The 22,489-nt window shown below is 44.4% G+C and overlaps 1 protein-coding gene and 1 long non-coding RNA gene across 3 annotated transcripts in view; one reads left to right on the top strand and one right to left on the bottom strand.

Moving 5' to 3' along the window:
• The first annotated feature begins 929 nt into the window (after nt 1–929).
• The window catches only part of FHL2 (four and a half LIM domains 2), a 67,927-nt gene continuing 46,367 nt past the window's right edge, over nt 930–22,489 (top strand). The window contains exon 1 of one of the 2 annotated variants that reach the window (XM_044263773.1): nt 930–983. The gene's annotated coding sequence lies outside the window, so the exon portion shown is untranslated. The remainder of the gene's footprint in view (nt 984–22,489) is intronic. The other variant, XM_044263769.1, reaches the window with a different exon arrangement.
• Nucleotides 10,828–15,816, bottom strand: LOC122916409. The gene is made up of 3 exons (XR_006386194.1): nt 15,711–15,816; nt 13,179–13,575; nt 10,828–10,924 (listed from the first exon to the last, which is right to left on the bottom strand). It is a non-coding gene; the product is annotated as an uncharacterized LOC122916409 (long non-coding RNA).

The following is a 22,489-nucleotide window of genomic DNA, read 5'->3' as shown; positions in this document are numbered from 1 at the left end:
TATCATGACCCGAGCCAAAGGCAGACACTTAACAACTGAGCCACACAGGCACCCAAGCATATGGTTCTAAAAAGCTCCATAAGAGGGGTGCCTGGGTGGCTCAGTGGGTTAAAGCCTCTGCCTTCGGCTCAGGTCATGGTCCCAGGGTCCTGGGATCGAGCCCCACGTCAGGCTCTCTGCTCGGCAGGGAGCCTGCTTCCTCCCCTCTCTCTCTGCCTGCCTCTCTGCCTACTTGTGACCTCTGTCTGTCAAATAAATAAATAAAATCTTAAAAAAAAAAAAAAGCTCCATAAGAGTTCTGTGATTTGTAGCCCAAAAATCCCCCCAATCATGCATAAGCGGGGAGAATGGGCATCTCCAAGTACATACCACTCCCAGCTTCCCTGATGTCCAGCATGCAGCCAATCCCTTAGAATCTTCCCTAGAATCTTTTTCACCCAAACAAATGCCCTGAAGCCTGGGTAGGTCAGCGTGCTCCTTCCAAGAGGCTGTTTTGAAAATGCACACCATACCACAGAGGCACTGTGTGGGCCTGGGGGAAGTTTCCTCCCCTTTCTGTGCCTCAGTGCCAGCCTCCTAATCTGAGGGGCTCCCTGCAGTGAAGCCATGGGCAGCCCTCCCAGAGGCTCTGCCACTTGTCTGATCAAGTGAGATCCCTTCCCAGTGCTGTGGTTTTTCCCTTCCCCTGCTGTTTGGGATAGCTGGAATATGTGTGAGGCCTGCGATGTCCTTGAGGCAGGCAGGCCAAATGGGGAGCTGGCAGCCCCTACCCATTTGGGGGCCGAGGCTCCTTTAATTTGGATACCTTAAAAGGCTCTCGGGAGCAAGGGGCTGGGTTCTTATCTCCAGAGCTCTGGACAGCACCTTATTTATAGCCCTGCTGACAAGAGGCGGCAGCTGGCCAGCAGCTGCATACACAGAGTGCTTAGCCCTGCACTACCGCTGTCTTCTTTGGTCCGGCTGGAGGGCAGAAGACAGGACAGGTAAGCTTCCTCCTTTCTCTGGCCAACCTTCCTTCCCTGCATCTGCATGGGCTTCGAGGTCAGCTGTCAGTTTTTGTGCCCTGGGAGGGAGCTCTCTGGCACTGTGGACTTGCAGACCCCAAGCACAGACCCAGGTGGTCCAGGCAGGGGGCTCCTGCTGCAGTCAGTTCCTGCCCCATGGCTGCAGGGTGGGGGGTGGGGGTCAGGTGGTGATAGAACCTGCCCTCTGCAATGCTACAACAGGTGCCTCCGGGAACAGGAAGCACCTGGAGAGTACCCTTTGTTCACCTGACCCTCTCTGAGTGCAAATCAGCAATGACACTGAGTTGTGAACCCCAGAAAGCTTTGTTTTTAGGAGGAAAAAAATTATAAAATGAACATTGGAAGGTGGGAAACCACAGTGATTGGGAGCTTTTGCTCCCTGACAGAATTTCTAGATGACCTGGGGGTAAGAAGACAAATTACTGGCGGGTCTGCTTATTCTGGGAAAGTATGTTTCTACAAGATGACTTGTTCCGGCTCGTGGTTCAAAAGGACGGATAGATGTTGTGTGTTTAAAGGAAATGCATTAATAGTTTACTAATTACTAGAGCAGGATATGAGCAAAGGCACAGTACTGAGTAATTGTAGGGCCAATTGCATAATACCATTAATTCCGATAGGATGACGTGTTACGATAATAGGTATCATCCATAAGAACGTCCTCTAGACCTACTCTCTGCAAGGCACCTTATCAGGTCCAATCTAATAAACATATATATAAAATAGATCAGTTATCTTTATATAATTCTGAGGTCAAAAGATAGTATCAACACCTGCGTTATTGGCTTGATTGACTGATGTCGTTTTATCACGTACTTGTTCTTATAGGTTTGTTCTTGTTCTGTTTGTTTCTTGAGGAATGTTATTTGAATTTTGTTTCATTGCTAGGTTCATAACCTGTGCTATCAACAAATATATTACATTTTGAGCCCCACCCAATCTTACAGGAGTTTTTAATTTTTTTTTTATTTGACACAGAGAGAGATCACAAGTAGGCAGAGAGGCAGGCAGAGGAGAAGGGGGAGGCAGGCTCACCACAGAGCAGAGAGCCCAATGCGGGGCTTGATCCCAGGATTCTGAGATCGTGACCTGAGCTGAAGGCAGAGGCTTAACCACTGAGCTCCCTCAGGCACCCAGAGTTTTTGTTTTTAATGAAGGAGCCCACTCCTCAACTCACATGATGATGTTTGTCTCGTCTTGTCTAATATTAAGAAAATATTTCAATGTATAACCTCCACGAAGAGTTGCATCATCTCTCCTAAAAGATTCCCTGACTGCTCCTTCAATCTCACCTATTTTTTAATACATTTTGCACTATTAGAGTTCATCACCCCATTTAGGGCTTTCAGAGCTCTCCATTGGTTCCAGATCCCTGAGGCTAGGCCATGTCATAGTTCTCTCTGTAATCTCATAGCTCTTAATACACTATCTACTGGTATCTAAAATATTTCATATTTAAAATAGGTGGCTCATGAAACTGAGCATAGGGTGGCTCAGTCAGTTAGGAGTCTGCCTCCAGCTCAGGTCATGATCCCCAGGGGTCCTGGGATTAAGCCCCATGTCAGGCTCTCTGCTCAGTGCGGAGCCTGCTTCTCCCTCTCCTTCTCCCCCTGCTTGTGCTCTCTCTCTCTTTCTCTGACAGATAAATAAAATCTTAAAATAAATAAATAAATAAATAAATCATCCTCTCCCCACTGTCCACAAAACCAAAATTCAACTGAGTAAATTGGGAAGATATTACTGATTCTATTCAATGATTCATGTTTGGGCAGCATTTCATCCAGCAGGCAGAAAGGAGCTCTGAGGTGCTGTGCAAAATGGAAAACTCTCATAGACAGAACGGGACAAGAACAAGGAAGTTACACCAGACAAAAAAGTGGACTGGTTATTGCAAGGTCACTTTCCTTTAGAGAATGGCAGGAGTCTCTCAGGCAGATGACCTAACGCTGATCAGGTGATTCCTAGCTGACTGGTTCAAAATTCCATTTCTGGAAAAGACCAGAATTATAATGAAGTCAGGTCTGTATGGTGACACAGAGTTTAGTGTAAGTGACTCCATTTGGGCCCTGTTGACTTGTTTTTAACACCATTCAAGAAGGTTGAAATTATATTCATAATGTTTATATTTTCTTTTATTTTTTCTTACTGTACAAATACATGCTCACCATAGAAAATACAGACCAACAGAGAGAAGAAAATGCAAAATTATGTGTAGTCTTACTACATTTATTGTTTAACCATTTCTTGATTCTAAGAGGTCCTTGATTTTAAGACGAACCATTAATTTAATACTCGCTTTACAAGGGTGGGCAAAAAATTCTCATTATATTGCCCAGATTGCTGTGTTTTAAGATGAATACAAAAGCAAATTACATGGGGAACTACAAAATTATAATTAAGAAAGAAATATATATATATAATCTGTTTATTTGGTAATAATCTACTTCTTGTTCAAATGTTAATTCTTTGAAAATTAGTTATCTTTATATGACATTGTAACTTCTTTCATTTAGGCAGAATACTAAAAGACCCATAATAGTTGGGAATAACACTGATAGGATGTTAAAAAACATAAACTGAGCTTTAGATAAGCAATTTTTATCAGAATATAACTAGTTTTAAAGTACAATCTGCTAACTTCTACACTATTAATGGGATCTGCTGCATAGTAAAAATTACATGACCGTTTCGTGCCTTGACCTACATGATCCCCACAAACTTATTTTACTGATTTTTTTCATTATCACTGATTCATCAGCCTTTTATCATTTAGTCTCCAATATACCAAAACAAGGATGAAAAATAGAAAGGAACTAACATAAGTCCTGAGCAATTTGATATTTGACAGCTGTATTTCATAAATATCATTAATTATCTTAAGTGTAAGCTTGCAAAAATCAATTTCAACTCTGAGTACATGTTTGTAATTCCGGGCTTTGTTGAATTTAAAAGATAAATTTTAAACAGAGAGAAGAGGAATAACAATTCATTCTAACAGAAGAGTTTGGTTACAGTTAAAAAGTAATACTGAAAATTACTTTTTAACTGAAAAGTTACACTGAAGTGAAACCATACCAAGCCAACGACTCATAAAATATAGTCCATGTGTTTTACCAAGAAGGCGTGTATAACTAGATTTTAAGGGGAAAGTGCAAGAATTTCATTTTGGTTTTTAGGAAATGAGCCTTCTTTCCTTGCCCGGGACCATCTAATCAGCATGAATGTGTAGGGGTATCTGGGTGGGGGGGCGGGGGGTGGTAATCTATTTTAACCTTAAGCAAAAGGCACCAGAGTGCTTTCGGCCTAGGCTCAGTTATGGCTGATAAATCTAGGCAAATTTCAAAATGTTAGTTCATGGTTTAGCATGAACACAAAAAAGGAAAATCCGTGATGTTGATTATTCTATTTCTCTCTAATTCATATCCCTTGTAGTAAGACAAACTGGCTAATAGGAAGGCACGAAGGGGTATATTGACAACATATGTGTCTAATTAAAATAATAAACGTAACACTGCTCGAGTACAGTGTGGTTAAAAAATTGTGATACAGCCATTGTTTGAAATACATATAATCATTGGAAATAAAGGTTGCAAAGAATTTTTAATTTTTAAACACAAAGCTACATTTATAATATAGGATCTTCACTGTGTAATATACATGTATACATACGTATTGAAAAAATACACCAAAATATACAAAGTTGCTGTTTCTATGGATAAGATTACTTGTAATTTTATATTTTCCCTACATTTTATAAATATTTTTCAATTTTTTAAAAATTTATTTATTTGACAGAGATCACAGGAAGGCAGAGAGAGAGAGGAGGAAGCAGGCTCCCTGCTGAGCAGAAAGCCCGATGCAGGGCTTGATCTCGGGACCCTGGGATCATGACCTGAGCCGAAGGCAGAGGCTTTAACCCACTGAGCCACCCAGGTGCCCCAATATTTTCCCTACATTTAAAATAGTTTGCTAAATCCCTACACAGAGACTAATCGTGGGCTTTTTTTTTTATTGCAAAATTCCATGCACAAATAAAGCACTGTAATTTTTGCTGCTGATTATAAAAACTATAAATAAACAACCAGAGGGTAGCTTTATAAAAAACAATAGCTACAATCTATTGAATGAACACTCTTTCTGGGAACTAGTATTAGTTCAAATAACATCCCCAGCCACCCTACAGGCATTATCCCTATTTTCAGGGAAGGAAACTGGCTTAGAACACTGCTATGCATGGCAAAAAGTTCAACCAAGCTCAAAGGGGTCTGGCTATCGAGACCCTCCAGTTGGCATTAGAATAACAAAAGAGCAGTCTTCAGGCCATAGGCAATGAACAGTGTAGTGTGGTCTGAATGGCAGGCATGCACCCTGTGGGAATGGTGGGAGGTGTTCCTATAGGAAAGATATATGGGGGTAAAGTTTGTACTGACAAGTGTATGGAGCCAAAGGAAGTAAGGAATTATGAAAGTAAACACCGATAAGGAGATGGAAATAAATGGGATTCACCTTCAGACTGAAGGGTGTGTCCTACGGTCCAAAATGAGCTAAACATATGTGTTGGGCAAGGAGACGTCACAGTAATGATTGAAGGACAATGCTTCTCTTTGTTTTCTTTGAATATTTCTATAAACCTGCATTTTGTAAGAGGAAATGAAGATGTGTCCTGGGGCGCCTGGGTAGCTCAGCAGGTTAAGTGTCTGCCTTCAGCCCAGGTCACCATCTCCTGTTTCTGGGATCGAGCCCCAAATGGGGCTCCCTGCTCAGCAGGGGAGCCTGCTTTTCCCTCTCCTTCTGCCTGCCGCTACACCTGTGCTTGTGATCTCTCACGCTCTCTGTCAAATAAATAAATAAAATCTTTAAGAGAAAATGAGGAAGAGGTATACTGGCTCCCGAAAGTAAAAAAAGAAAAACAAACCTCTCTGCCAAGAATCTGAATTGGGACTAATTTCAATTCCAGCCTTAAAACAGAATGAAGCTCTGGGCTAGAGGGGTGCTAGGAGCTGATGTTGGGGGCTTGCTGTGTGTTGGCTTGTTGTGAGTACCACCCGTGTGATCCGGGGAGCAGCTCCAGGAGGAGTGCTTCTGGTTTGTAGCTTCGAGGTGAGGACAGCCAGGTGCTGAGAAGTAAAGTGCTAAGAACCAACAGGTGGGGAATCTGGGATCGGAACCCAGGCAGTACAGGACCAGGACTGACAGGAATCCCACCCGAGATTGCTAGAAAAGTCCCCGCTATGGAGAAAGAAACTCGTCTTAAAAATGAGTAAGGGAGGGGAGGCTGGGTGGTTCAGTAGGTTAGCATCTGCCTTTAGCTCAGTAATAATCCTGGGGTCCTGGGACCGAGCCCTGCATCGGGGAGCCTACTTCTCCCTCTGCACCTCTCCCTTCCTACTAGAGCTAGCTCTCTCTCTCGCAAAAATAAATAAAATCTTTAAAATAAAATGAGTGAAGGCTTTCCACTTACCCCTTATTTTCCTCTTTAAAATTCTTCCTTTATTCCCAGCACCTTCGCAAGAACATGGGAAAGGTGTTAATCTCCTTAGTCAGACCCTGAAGGCTAACACGGTGCCTTGCACACAGCAGGTACCTAATAAATATTTGCTGGACTAAATTCCAGTGTTTAATTCTGGAGTAAGAAGTGTTAAGATACATAGGAAGGGAGCCAGAAGCTTTCCTTGTTGGCTAGTACTTTTCTCTTCTGTGATACTAGCTTGGAAACAAGTTTAATAGTCCTTTTTCATCCTTGATACACAGCACAAGGACATAACTCGTGATTCAAATAATGCCTCTTTAAGTGGGATTGTCATTGGGCAATAAACACTAATATTTGGTGATAATATATCCTTAAGGAGTGAATTCTTTGATTTGGAAGTTGTTATTCACCACAGTCCGTGTGGTGTGTGGGTGACGAGAGCACGTGTGTGTAAGTGTCTGGTGTGTGTGTTAAGGGAAGGGAAGGAGGATTGCAGATGCCAAATGAATTCTAGACAGAGGTTCCTTCTTCAGAATCTTTCCAAATTTGATCAGAATCTCATGGTTAATTTATTGGGAAACAACAACAATTCTGCTCAGTTTAAATATAATTTAGTGAACAAAAAGTGGGGGAAGAGAGAACCTTCTCCTTACTTTACAATCCTGACTTTATTTACACTGAATAACAAACCAGTTATTATGCCCTTCCAATCCATAAATCAACAGAGGTCAACGAGACTCTCCAGTTAGGTCCTGTGAAAAAGAGAGTGATATGCAAGCAATGTCAAGAAAGCCCACAGATTTTTCAAAGTGCCTGAGACAGACTCCTTTAAGGCACCCCCCTCTCTACTCCTGCAAACTGAAAATATAAAAATCCAATGAACAGTTTTGCTAATGTGTGGTTGCTCAAATTAACCAGGATGAGCCATCCTCCAGGTGAGGGAAGAGCTGTTCACTATGTCATGTCTAAAATACGCTCAGATGGAAAACTCAGAGGGCAGCAAGGAAGGCAGACTGAGCATCTTCTCAATAAAAGAGAATTCTCAACAAGCCAGAAGATTTGAAAATTCACAGTGGTGTGTTCAACATCAGTTAAAGAATTGAATTCGGATAGAAGTATTGATAAACCCTTCAGACACCATTATTAACAAGTCGCAGTAGCGAACCTCCAGTCTGGCTGTGAATGAGCTCAGGCAGGATCCTGGCAGCCCGCCCTGAGCTGTTTCTACTTTCCAATGAGGCACTTCACTGTTTCCTGGGAAACGTCTGCAAACCTCCGCCAACCTCCGGCAGGAGCAGCTCAGGCAGCTCCCGAGGCCAGCATGAGCTCACTTGGACCACTAGCCTCTTTTGAAAATTTATCTTTTTTTGTAACTTAAATTAGGCCGTGTCCCTTGCCTACCCAAAACCCTCTGGTGGCTTCCCAAATCAAAATAAAATCCTGTTGCTACTTAACCTATAGAGCCTGTCATGAGCCGAGCCCTGAAATCTCACCTCATCTCCTGCCTTTCTTGCCCCCATGGAGGATGCTCCAGTTACCCTGCCTTTCCACAATTGTGCCAAGCAGCTGCCCCACCCCAGGGCTTTTGCACTTGCTGGTGCCACCAATGGATCAGGTGCTCCTCCCAGAAAATCACACACCTTCTTCCCACCAATTCTAGTGCCACCCCTGAACAGCCCATCTAAAATTATACTCTCTAGCTTGTTGCCCTGATTTATTCCTGATTTACTTTTTTTCTTTTTTAAAAAAGTCTTTTTAATGCATGTTTATATATTTGAGAGAAAGGAGGAGTGGGGGGGTGCAGAGGTAGAGGGAGGAGCAGACTCCCTGCCGATTGAGGAGCCTGACCCGGGGCTCCATACAGGGCTTGATCCTAGGGCCCTGAGATCATGACCTGAGCCTAAAGTCAGATGCGTAACCGACTGAGCAACCCAGGCGCCCCTGATTTACTTTCATTGCAAAAACCTTATCATCTCACACATATACACACCCACAAAGGGCCATGGATATTGGTGTCTGTCTCTCCCCTAATATCACATGAGCTCCAATGAAAGCAGAGCCTCTCTGTTTTGTTCACTGAGGTAGCCCCATCATCTGTAACAGTAGATGGTATACAGAAGGTGCTTCATAAGTGTGTTAAAGGATGGAGTCTCCATAACCCCATTTTATGTATTTCATTTGAATGCTTAGAAACGCTTTCACTGTAATTCATGCCATTAGCCATCGTCAAGTGTTCATGGTAGGGGTTAAGCCCAGTTCTCCGGGTCCACAGCTTATATGTCCTTGCAAAAACTCCCAACACACCTGCATTTTGTTAAGGGAGGAGGGCAGGTGCTGGGGAGTCAGGCTAACTTTGCTTGGCTTTTAACTCTGCCCCTTGCAAGGAACTCAGGCAAGATTGCAACTCCTGAAACCCCGTCTGTAAAATGGGCCCAATAACTTCTTAAAGTACTTGTAAGGATTGAACAAGGCAATAATAATAGTAACAGTAACCATTAATTGAGCACATACCATGTGCCAGAGAGCAGACCGTGCATCTGACTTGCTTCACGTTGTCCTGTCTTCACAACAACCACATGGTATGGGCAGTATTATTCACAAAAACCACGTGATGTGGGCAGTTTACAGAGGAGAAAACAAATTGAAATTCAGATGAAAGTTGATGTGTATGTTTCTTCTCACTGCTGTAACAAATTACCCTAAGTTTATTGTCTGAAAGCAATGCAAATTTATGATCTCATGGTTCTGGAGGTTGGGAGTCTGATGTGGGTCTCACTAGGCTAAAATCTGGGTTTCTGCAGGGCTGTGTGCTCCTTCTGGAGACCCGAGGGGAGAAATCTGTTCCTTTACCTCTTCTAGCTTCTGGAGGCCACCTATATCCACCTGTTCATGGCCCTTCTCTCCACCTTCAAAGCCAACGATGTAACATCTTCAGTCTCTCTTTGAGTCTGACTCTCCTGCTTCCTCTTCCCCTTATAAGGACTCTTACGATTACACTGGGCTCACTTGGATAAGCTGGGATAATGTCCCCATCTCAAAGCCCTTAACTTAATCATATCTGTGAAATCCCTTCATATATTCTGGACATTAGGGTGTGAACAGGTTCGGGAAGCCATGATTCCATGTACCAGTTACAAAGCAGCAGACCTGGGATCTGAATCCCAGCAGATTTCTTGACCATCACCCTAATGCAGTACGTAGCAAGGTCTTTAGTATTTATCAAAACTTTTTCCTTTGCTGTAATGAAGGGAAAATGGGAAGATTGGGGCCCAGATTTGGGTTTTGTATAGGACATGAAACAGGAAGGTTTGCCTCCTTCTGCACAGCTCCCCTGAGATGTAGGATGCCAAAGACTTCACGCTAGTCATTTTCTCCTAAAAATAATCAGTCTCACCTAGTCCTCAAGCACATTATTGACTTTCAAGAAACCACAGACATTTGATAAAAGTAGGTTGCAAAGTGGAAATGAAAGCCTCGCATGAAGACAGGCTGAACCCACCCCATGGAGATGAGGGGCCCAGGCAGTTCAGGGTAAACCTGGAGCCAGGATGCCCCACAGTCAGAGGGCAGGTGAAGAAGAGCCTATTGACACCCCACAGGTGCTGGGCCAGCCAGGGGGGACCGAGCTCAGCATGCTCCAGTGAGGCACACCCCACCCATGACACAGATGACCTAGGACAGGAAGGGAGGTGGCCCAGGTCTCAACAACAAGGACTGTGGAAATGTCAGCAAGCAGCAGAGCACCAGGAGGCAAAGGGACAGGGCCGGTGAGACCACGCGTCAGCCACACAAGGAAATCATGGGCAGACCCCCAAGTAGGGCTGATAGTTTCCACCTCTCAGGTCTGGAGGATAGCTGGCAAGCAGTTCCATGACCCTGAAAATGAGACAGTTCAGGACACAGCCCTACTCCACCGGGGAGGCAAGGATGCGAGGTGGAAGCCTCCTGTGGGTAAAAGAAGCAGCAGCATTGTAGGAGGAGACTGGATGTTGGGAACGGATGGCAGTTTGGGGAAGATGAGGTAGCCACAGCTCAGCAAGACTCCCAAATCTATGGTTGTTGAACTCACCTCAGGGGGCACAGGGCTGTCCCTAAAATATACCGCATATTCCGTCCTTCCACTTGAGGCCGGCTCAGGGGCTGCGATGGTAGGAACGGCTCAGGGTTTTCAGGTGGGCAGAACTGAGGAGAATGCCGCAAGTACACTTCCACATGACAGGTTATGACCACCGTGACCTTGAACTTTAGAAGCAGGTACCCATTTGCATTATTCTGACACTTTAAATACACTTAAAGTATACATCACAAGTTAGAAATCAGTGGTGAATAAACACATAGACTCTATGGTTTTGTGACATAATCATCATCATCATCATCATCATCATCCATCTTGGGCTGACCGTAGAAATTATGGTCCAAAGTGGGTCACCTGAAAGGGAAAGAGAGTTGCTTTTACTGAGCACACCCGGCCAGCAGCTCCAATAGAGATCCAGCCTCTGAGCCCCAGGCTTCAGTTACATGCACCGAGGTCCCTCTGGGAGCTGCCTTAGCTGGAAACATAACCCTGTAGAGGGATTATTCAATGTGGAGAAGCTTCCTGAAACCTCAGACATTTTTATTCCTTTCACCGGGAAGATAAGAAACCCCAAAGTGGGATTTCTTATAAGGTACTAGGATGTAGCCTAGATACAGGCCACTGAGTTAAAGTCATATGTGTTTTTTCTTTTCTTATTTTTTTAAAGAGAGAGACACAGCGAGAGAAGGCACACAAGCAGTGAGAGTGGGAGAGGGAGAAGCAGGCTCCCTGCTGAGCAGGGAGCCCCACACCGGCGGAGATCAGATCCCAAGACCCTGGATCTTGACCTGAGCCGAAGGCAGATGCTTAATGACTGAGCCACCCAGGCACCCCAGTCACAGGTGCTTCTTTCTTCCAGAGATGATGAGCATTTGAGAGCCCCAGACCCTACCTTGGAGCTTGATTTCCCTTTGTGACATTTTCCTAAAATGGGTACCTGTCTTCTCTGTTGTCATTCCCCAAGTTCATATGAGAACCATGAGTTCACAAGAAATTCTCCCTTGCTTGAGTGTGCTCTAAATGCAAGTTGTCCAAATGAGGGTCCGTTTCATAATTTCATAGTGAGCCATGATATCTTTGTAATGGATTGAGACCTGCATATTCCTAACAATGGCGTAACGTTGACGAGATTTAAAAAGAAAGAAAAAAGCAAAAGAGAAAGAATCATCTCACATCATGAGGATAAGAATTATTTCATGGCACACTTTGTCATTTGTGGTTAGGACTTACAAATGCACTTCCTAGTGTGGGTTGCTATCAAAGCCTTAGAGAGTCACTGCTGTAAACCATATTTGCAGAATTTCCTTTCTCTTAAACCCTCGCAGTGCCCAGGGCACCTCCTTTCCTCCTACCAGCCTCTCAGACGTCCTTCTCTCTCTGCAGATTGCTACATAATCCCTTATGCTAGAACCAATGAAATGGTTACCTACCAGATCAGTTGTACTAATACTGTGATCTCAGGGTCATGAGATTGAGCCCTGCACTGGGCTCCACGACCCCCCACATCTGTGTCTAAGTGAGGAAGTGCAGATTGTTTGTGTAGTGTGGTCAAATCCACCTCCCTTCCCTACCACAGAATATGTAAGACAAATCACAGCCTGAGGACCTGGCCCCTTCTGCCTTGTTTCAGGGTCTCTGCAGCAGGCCCTGAGCTTCCAGCCTAGTCCTGTAATTTGGCGGAAGAGCTGGGGGGTGGGTGAGTGGTTAGCCCCACATCAAAGGCTGCTTTTCATGACTGCTGCCTAAAGAAAAGGGGAAGAGGGGATGTTGATGCAGAGAAGAAGGAAACCACTCTAGGCAGGATGTCTGGAAGGAGAGATAAAGCAAATTGCGAAGGTATTTTAATAGACGTGCTGTTTCCATTCTCTGCCATATGTTTTTCATTCTGTTTTTGGTTACTTTTGACTTGAATTATGGGACTCTGTCTCTTGGTTAAGGTAATCTAGATGCAGTTGCTTTCATACATCAATGTGAATACTGACTTTTTGGGTCGAGACTGAGGATGATGTTAAGTGGCCAAGACAGAAAACATGTTGCCTTGAAATGTTTTCTGTTCCCTCTTCCTTACGGGAGTGGAGAATGTCTGTTTCCAAGAGTCCAGAACACCATGCATCTGTTATGAAAAGGCAGCGCGAAGCATAAAATGGTGTGGCCATTTTACTGCCCAGGAGGGAGCAGACGGAGGGACAGGGCGTCAGATAACCAGTCTTCCTGCTACAGAATGGGGTGGATTCATCTGAGCTCTGCAGCAAGGATTTCCTCTTTGTACCACAATCTCTATTCCTCTAACCCACAGATAATTATACTGGAAAAAAGCTATTGTGAGAGGTTATGAAAATTGCTCTGGAAATCTTCAAATGGCATCTAAATAACTGAAAGTTAGGCTACCATTTCCAATCATTCAGAAGCTGCCCCTGGCCTTTCGCTGGAGCTGTGTTGCTCCGTTGGCCCTTCTCAACATTTGGGTTCCACCAGCTACCTCCATGCTGTGGTAGAATACAGAAGAATCCTCCTTCTGTAGGCAGAGATCAGAGAGAGAAGGGCAGAGATCAGAGAGAGAAGGGGGGGGCAGTCCCGGGCTTGGGTCTGGCCCAGGGCAAAACCTCACCTTCTCCCCAACTTGTGTCAGCCTACAGCAGGACTCCATGGGCTTCCCAGGTCATCCAAGCAGCAGGAAAAGTCAAGAAGAAAGAGAAAAAGATCAGTGCCCCAACACTGTTGACTGAAACCTTTATTCTGGTTTCCTAGTTGTCTGGGAAGCATGGCGTCTATTGAGTGAGAAAAATCAGAATGAAGAAGAGTCCTTTTGCAATGGTTTTGGTATTTGGCCCTGGTGACAGATCTAGACAATTGTTTTCTCAACCCATCAATCAGTCCATCAAGCAAAGAGGACACAAACAGCAACCTAAAGATGTCATTTGGTGTCAATATCACACTGCAATCTGCATTTCACTTCATTGAGATTTCTTTCATCTGGGCCGTTAGGTTGTCAAGGATAAGTCAATCTGTCAGAACAAAAAAATAATCATCAGAAAAACTTATTTTACTAGTCCTGATGTTTTTAAGTGGCTTGTGGTTCAGTTTCTAGATTCATGTTTAATCTAGAGTTACAATCCTGTAATAAAAAAAGAAGTAAATCAAACCATGAGGAAACTATAAATTAAAAAAAAAAAATCGTGCTTGTCCTTGTATGCAACCCATTGTTTCCATATCAGTTTTACTCTCTTGGTAGCTTTATGTTATCTAGAAGCACCTGTGCTCCATCTGCACTGGGCCCCAGCAATCCCCACGCACGTGGCCATACATACCATTCATCTCTACACCCCCCTGGCCAACAACCTGGGGAAAGCCAGGAATTAGCTATAGTTCAGAGGACTCCATGTTATTCTTGCCAGCGACATGGAGGTCTGAAAAAGCCCAAGGAAGGAAGCAAGCAAGTCATACACGTGAGCATACCAACACTACTTTAAGCCAAGACAGCCATTTCTTGCTATCGCCTCTCCTTTTCTATCCTGCTGGGCCTGGCTCACTGCTGGGCCAACCTGGGGCTAGGGACATTGCTCCCTTGCCGGGAGGAACAGCACTGTTATTCCGCAGTGGGGCAGGTCTTCTGGCTAGCACTCACTCAGCAGCAGGGCTCTGGGAGAAGCAGCAAGCCGATGGTAACAAGAAGATGGAGTACCTAACTCTGGTCCAAATATAAAAATAGTGTGGTGAGGAAACAGACATGCATTTTCCATTAAATCAAAGAAACGAATCTGGAAAATTAGATCCTAGCACGTTCAAGTCCTTGTGGCAGGGACTCTGGTTTATCACAGAGCTGAGCCTTCTGCACGGTAGAGATGCATCATATCCAGGGTGCCTGGATTGCTCAGTTGGTTAAGCTCAGGTCATGATCCGAGGGTCCTGGGTTCGAGTCCCACATCGGGCTCCCTGTTCACTGGGGAGTCTGCTTCTCCCTCTCACTTTCTTTCTGTGCTCTCTTTCTCTCTCTCAAATAAATATATAAAATCTTTTTTTAAAAATGTACCATATCCACATAATGAGGCATGGATACACTTGCCTGCTGCTCAGATGTACTGGCTTTCTTTGAAGTTGCTGTGACCCTTCTCACCCAATAGCCCCCATCTAATGACCAGGCAAGCTGGCCTTCTCCTTCTTAAGCCCCCGCCTGTAACCTCAAGGAGAGCAGACCACCACCAAAAAGCCCCAGGTCACCAGCACCAAATCAAATTTATGAGGACCCTGTCCGAGGCACTCCATGTGAAGCTGGCCATTGTTCCAAGCTACTAACAAGCTAGCTAACTCTGGGACAGGGAGACTACATGGATTCTCACTTGAGAGCCTTGTTGATTAGTGGAGCCCACACCATGTGGATTGTTATAACCAGAATCTACAACTGTCCCATGAGTGTGGCCACCACTAGCTCTGCACCACCCCAAGAGCCCCATTCTTGGGGCTCCACAGCTGGATGTCTCAGGAGTTCTGGGAGAGACACGCCTTCCCCTTTTATCCCAAACTCTGCCCCTCTAGCTCCTCCTCAGCCATCCTGCTTTCTGCCCGGGTCCCTCTGATTCTTCCTCGTGTTACTATTAGGTATGAGCAATTTGCTCCTATTATTGGTAGAGGTGTCACCCGATGAGTTATGTCCCTCCAGAATTCATTGTCCAAGTTCCGATCCCTGTACCTTCAATGTGACCTTGTTTGGAGATACCTTTGTTGCAGATGTGATTAGATAAATTAGGGGGAGGCCCTAACTCAATAAAACTGGTGTCCATTTTTTTTTCAAAAAGGCATATTTGGACACACAAACACATACACATACACACAGAATGCCATGTGAGCACGAAGACAGAAATTAAGGGAATGTGTCTACAAAGCATAGAACACCAAAGATTACCAGCAAAGCACCAGAAGGCAGGGGAGAGGCAAGAGACGGATTCTCCTTTGGAACTCTCAGAAGGACCCCACCTTGCCAGCACCTTGGTCCTGGGCTTCCAATCTCTAGAACCCTGAGACACTAAGTTTCAGCCAAGTGTGCAGCTCAATGTGCTCCATGCATCAGCCTAACTACAATGAACAGATAACAGGGTCTGGTTTTATGGACCCAATTCTCTTGATAACTGCCGCTCTGACCTACCTGATCACCAGGTCCTATTGTTCTCTTGGTTCTTGCTGGTGGTGTTGAACCCAGGGGTCCCTAGGGCTTATTTTCCGTCGGAAGAAATTAGGTAGCTTCCGTCAAGGGGGTGTATCTCCTGCTTTCAGGAAGAAAACAGATCTGAGCATTCTTTTCACACCTGCTCTTTTCCAAGCGCCTTTGGCTTAAAATGATCCTTATGCGAAGGTGGTATATTTTGAGTGATTTATTCAGCCACCCTTCAGACATTAGGTCTAATCGTGAGATGGGCCACTCTTATTCTTACCCTGAAATCTACGCATTTTGGCCAGTGGTGAGGAAGTAGCACATACTGAAATCTGGTTCAAAGCAAACACTGTACCCACAGGACAACCTCGCAGACTTGCAAGGTGTTTGCTCCCACCCGGGGTCAAAATTGAGTCTTTACATGTGAGAAGATGTTCACCATCAATTATCATCGGGAAGACACAAATCAAACCCCCGGTGAGTTATCACCTCGCCCCTGTGAGAACGGTTACTATAAAAAAGATAAAACATAACTACTGGCGAGGATGTGGAGAAAAAGGAACCTTTGTGCACAGATGGTGGGAATGCAGACTGGTGCAGCCACTGTGTGAAACAATATGGAGGTTCCTCAAAGAATTCAAAATAGAGCGACCCTAAGGTCTAGTAATTCTACCTCTGGGTATTTATCTGAAGCAAACAGAAACACTAATTCAAAAAGATAGATGCACACTCATGCTTATTGCAAGATTATTTACAATAGTCAAGATACAGAAACAACCTAAAGTGTCCACTGATGGATGGATGGATAAAAAACTATGGTCTGTATGCACAACAGAATATTATTCAGCCATAGGAAAGAAGGAAGCCTTGCCATTTGCAACAGCATGGATGGACCTTCAGGGCATTTTACTAAGTGAAGTAAATCAGAGAGAGAAGGACAAATATCATGTGATCTCTCTTATATGTGGAATCTAAATATATATATTTATTATGTTGTATTTTTATTTTTATTTTTATATATTATTTATATATTTTACATATATCTAAATCTATCTATCTATCTATCTATCTACTAAGCTTATAGACACAGAGAATATACCGGAGCTTGTCAGAGGTGGGGAGTAAAAGAAATATGTGAATTGCTTTGGGTTTTTTTTTTCTAGTTTAAATAAATAGAATTTTAAAATCTTTTTGCATTTGGCTTTGTGTACAGTAAATATATACCAGTATAGCCTTCAGGTTTAATATATGTAATATGACATCCCTTGAACTATAGTTGTATCATAGAAAATTAAAAGCTGGAGGCTACTGGGCACTTAGGAAGTTATGGTCAGCAGCATTTAGCTCAGTTGTTAACTGCTAGAGTATTTCTAGGGAGACGGGGTGTTCTTTTTTTCTTTAAAAAGCAAGTGTAAATTTTGGGGCGCCTGGGTGGCTCAATGGATTAAAACCTCTGCCTTCGGCTTGGGTGATTTCAGGGTCCTGGGATCGAGCCCCGAATCGGGCTCTCTGCTCGGCAGGGAGCCTGGTTCCTCCTCTCCCGCTGCCTGTCTCTCTGCCTACTTGTGATCTCTGTCTGTCAAATAAATAAATAAAATCTTTAAAAAAAAAAAAAAAGCAAGTGGAAATTTTTTAGAAAGAGTGGAAAGTTTCCTTCCTCTGACAAGGTTTAAAGAAAAAAAAAAACAGATTTTATGCTTCTTGATCTTGGAAAATTTCTGTCCATTTTTGTCAAAGTGTGAAGGAAGAGGGAGAACCTGGAGAGAAAGGGCACAATGGAGAGGTTTAGCCTTTCACCTTTGAGAGTTTGTTTCCTGTGCTAGTTAAAAAGGAGAGACTCAGGGGTGCCTGGGTGGCTCAGTGGGTTAAAGCCTCTGCCTTCAGCTCAGATCATGATCCCAGGGTCCTGGGATCGAGCCCCGCATCGGGCTCTCTGCTCAGTGGGGAGCCTGCTTCCTCCTCTCTCTCTGCCTGCCTCTCTGACTGCTTGTGATCTCTGCCTGTCAAATAAATAAATAAAATATTAAAAAAAAATACTGCTAAGAATGAAATGACTTGCTCAGGAGGGAGCGGGATGAAAGCCAGAGGATAGGCAGGACCTCAGTCAAATGTGTTCCTGATCTGAATGCCGGCCCCAACAATGTGTCCGACTTTGGGCACATTAGTTAGCCTCTGGGCCTCAGTTTTCTCGCCTGTGAAACCCACCTATGTTGTTTCCTTTAGTCCCATCAGACTTTTTAACACGGGCATCTCCACATTCTCAAAGGCCATCGACTCTACTAAAACTTGGCTTTCTTGTCACTCCGTGAAAATGGATTTCCAAAGCCACCAACAGCCTCCATATGGCCTTTTCAAGCGGATCCTCAGCAGTCCCTAGCTAATTCAACGCTGTTGGCCTTCCTCCTAAAATACTTCCGCGCTTAACATACCTACCTTCTTCCTGCCCGCCCCCCACCTCCCTTAGAACCTTTCTCAGTCTTTACAGACTTCCTCTTCTTCCTACCCCTTAAACCTGAGAGGCTGCAGGAACTTGGTTTTTAACCTACTCCCCACAGTCCACAAACCGTCTTGGGTGACATACTCATTCTACTTTGCTTGTCGATTGTTTGTTCACAATGACCTTTTGGCTGATGATTCTTATGTCCATATCTACAGTTCTCACCTTCCTCCTTGAATCTTGTGTCCATACACATTTTTAAAAAGCTCTTTGTATGGCTGCCCCCAGAGAGCCTCAGTTTCAGTAGGTCAAAACAGAATTCATCAAATTTGACTTTTTCTATTTTCCTGGAGATGATGGTAGCTACGTCAGGAGGCTGAAATCATCTTGGGCTCATCTTCTGTCGCTAATCATCTATATCAATTTCTGCTGCTTTGGCATCTTTAAAATATTCTTTGAAACTGAGACTGTCTCCCCATTCCTACTACTGAGACGATCTCCCCATTCCTACTACTACTGCCCAGCCTTCTTCTAACAAGACTAGCACAGCAGCCTGTGGTCCTAGGTTGGGTTTCCTAGGAGCAGAGTTGGGAAGAAGTGGGGAAATGGGACAGGGAAGAGGAAGAAAGTAGAGAAGGACAAGTTTTCAGGTCGGTGCCAGCCTCAGCCTGGCCCCACAGAGGCACTCTTGAGTACAGATTCTGCCTTGGGTTTGACCCAACTGGAGGAAGGGACCTGGGCTTTCCCATTCCCACACCATACAGTTGTTGCCAAGGACACACTGGGAAAAGGAGTAAAGGGCCCCAGTAGTCCAAGGGTAGTCCACACAGAAACAGTAAAAGGGATCTAGAGGGACCCAGCATGGTCTAGGCAGAATACTGACACCATCACCTTATGCCACCTAAATGAACCAGTGGCAGATTTATAGACTTCAACAAAATTTATCTATCAAAATCAAAGAACTGGCCAGGTCAGTCTCCCACTTAAACCCTTTCAGTGACTTTTAATCTCTTAGCAGCCCTCTCTGGAAACTGGCTTACTTCACCATCCTAGTAAGTATCAGAATCAGACAAGAGGAGGGTGTCTGTGTTAAAATACAGCATGGTCTCCTGAAGATTCATGCTGTACACCAGCTCCTTAAAGCCTCTGAAAAGTCCTGCAGTAAAGAAACCCATTCGCTTGTTCGGCCAGGGAATTACTAGTCCTATCTGACCTTGACTTGAATGTTTGCTTGTGTGTCTTGTGGGAAGTACCTCTTACACACCTTGGTCTGCAGACCTGGGTGGGAAGTGTAGGTCTATAGGGTACACTTCCTCAGCATAGCTAATAAGTCTCTCCATGGGCTGGCCTCATCTCCTCTCAGCCTCACCACTGACTCCAGTAACATCAAAATTTGTCCCAATCCTTGGCATACACCTCGACATGTCACAGGGGCCTCTGTGTCCCATTTGTGCTATACTACTGAGGTTTCTGTCAAAGCTCAGGTCTACTGAGGCCTCTTCCAGGAAGACTTCCTAAGACCCTGAACCAGGCAGGGTTGTCCAGAGAAACTGAACCAGATTATGGAGGCCAAGAAGTCCCAAGATTTGTAGGGTGAGTAGGCACACTAGACCCTTAGGAGAGCTGATGTTTTATTCTGAGTCCTAAAGCAGGGGAAAAACAACAACAACAACAACAACAACCCCGAAGAAAAAATTCTCTCTTACTCTGAGAAGGGTCAGCCTTTCTGGTCTATGTAGGCCTTCAGCTGATTAGATGGGATCCACCCCACAATCTGCTTTACTCAGCCTACTGACTCACATGTCAATCTCATCCAAAAACACCCTTACAATAATGCCCAGAATAATGTTTGACCAACTATCTGGGACCCCGTGGCCCAGTCAACTTGACCCATGAAGTTAACCATCACAGATCTAAGGGCATTTCTTGTGTTCCCATCACTTTCAACACCTACAATTTCTCTATCTTTTTTTTTTTTTTTTTTTTACTATCCTCACCATTTCCAAGTGTACAGTTCCATAGTGTTCAATGTGTTAAATGTATTCACATTGCAACAGATCTCCTGGACATTTCATCTTGTAAAACTGAAACTCTATACCCATTCAACAATAACTCCTTGGTCTCTTTTCCATCTGCTTGTAGCCCTGGCAACAACAAGAATTTTTTTTTCGTTTTGTTTATGGATTGAATGACTCTAAGAACCTCATGTAAGTGAGATTATTCAGCATTTGTCTGACTTCTTTAATGTAGCTTTAATGTCTTCAAAGTTCATCCATGTCATCGAATGTTTCCTCCTTTCTCCTCCTTTAAGGCTGAGTAATATTCAACCTTAATGTCTCCTCCTTTAAGGCTGAGTAATATTCCATTGTGTGCATACAGCAGACACCAGATCCTGTTTCTCCATTCATCCATTGACGGACATGCAGCTGCTTCCACATTCTAACTGCTGTGAACCATGCTGCTGTAAACACATACACGTAGACATGCCTTTGTGACATGGCTTTTAATTCTTGGGTATATACCCAGAATTGAGATACACTTTCCATACCTCAACTCAGACCAGATCTTACTGGAATCTCATCTTGACCTAGCTGGCTCCCTTCCTTTTGGTCACACTGGACTTTGAGCTTTGGAAAGGAGGGGCTGAGCTGGAATCCTGCTGGCAGCATGAGGGTGACTCACTCAGCAAAAAACAATTTCCTGCCCAGGAGTTTCCTTGTGCCCACCCCCCATCTGATTTCTCTTAGGCAGAAGGACATCATGAGTTTTCCATATCAGAATAGTCCCACATTCCAGGATCATTCACAAAGTCTCCATGTCAAAGACTGGAATTCTGGGTGAGCTGGGAAAAAGGATTCTTACTAAAACCATGAGGGAGAGACAGGGGCTATTAAGATGTGCTTGGAAAGAAGTGGGGGGAAAAAAAGGATGTTGCACCTTACGCTTTGTTTTCTTTAAAAGTTGCTCTCAGTGGGACAGCGTTGGTCTTTGATAATTCTCTTTTCACAGTTATAATGTTTTTATTTTTAAAAGTTACATTTTAGGACTTTACCTCAAAGACACTACTAGGAAATTATGCTGATGGCCTCTAATTTGGTCTACAGTTTAGGACACAAAGGGAGGCAGTTGGCCTTAATTTTAGGATCAGTTGCAGTGAGCAAAATGAGAATGAATGAGTCTGAACATCTAAAGGGATGATGGCAATATGCACACCTGTGCTCATGTGGGTCCACTTGTAATTCTTCCATTGACATTCATATGACTGTTCCTCACCCCCCCACCACCCCGCTTTCAATTTCATGAGGATTTCATCAACAAGACCCAGGTTCGGGGCCAAAATGGTGGATGTTTTATAAATGATGAAATGGAATTTGGGAACCTGAGGATAAAAATCTCCTTTGCATAACCGCAACAGCTTACCTGAGGTTGGTTTCCTCTGCAAAGTGCCGCTTCCTGAAAAAAACGAGGCTTGCTTCTATTGTGTAAACTTTTTAAATGCTTGAAGCTGTGACGAATGCCTCCTGTGTCTGGCTGTGTAGCACGGTGGGTTTCTAGCCCATTGAATGACTCCCTTCACTGCTCCTCTCCTGAGGGCTTCAGCCTTCCCCTCGTCCTGTGGGGACCCCTCTGGTTGCCAGAGTATACCAGTATACCAGAAGCACAAGCCCATACAAGAAGACACACACACCGTAAACCTCGCTCTTCTTACCTGTGCCAAGAAATCCTTCTGGTCTTAGTAAGACAATCTAGCATGTCGGGCTTAGACACCAACACCAGCTAGCAGAATAGGTGACATGTTCCCCAGAGATGCACAGTTGGAATAGACTTCAAAAGGCATCGCCCTCAGAAATCTGCAAGCCAGTGGCTACCATCTTTTGAAGAACCAGACGCACCAGTTACACTCACAGGGTGTGTGGCCCCGGTCTATCTGGGGTTATTTCCCTCATCAGCGCACATGTCCATTATTGTCAGGACCATGAAATGAGGTCGACGGGCAGGGCTTCTAGAAGGTCGAGGAGTTGCCAGGGTTTAAAACCTGGGAATTTGGGTAAATTGGAAGGGGAGGTGAACCATGAGAGACTATGGACTCTGAAAAACAGTCTGAGGGGTTTGAAGTGGCGGGGGGGTGGGAGGTTGGGGTACCAGGTGGTGGGTATTATAGAGGGCACAGCTTGCATGGAGCACTGGGTGTGGTGAAAAAATAATGAATACTGTTTTTCTGAAAATAAATAAATTGGGAAGAAAAAAAAAAAAAAACCCTCAGGGGGCGCCTGGGTGGCTCAGTGGATTAAGCCTCTGCCTTCGGTTCAGGTCATGATCCCAGGGTCCTGGGATG

Source organism: Neovison vison, chromosome 8 (assembly GCF_020171115.1).
Source record: "Neovison vison isolate M4711 chromosome 8, ASM_NN_V1, whole genome shotgun sequence".
In the NCBI taxonomy this organism is placed as follows: domain Eukaryota; kingdom Metazoa; phylum Chordata; class Mammalia; order Carnivora; family Mustelidae; genus Neogale; species Neogale vison.
Note: the sequence above shows the minus strand (reverse complement) of the source record. Positions and strands in the feature narration are given on the sequence as shown.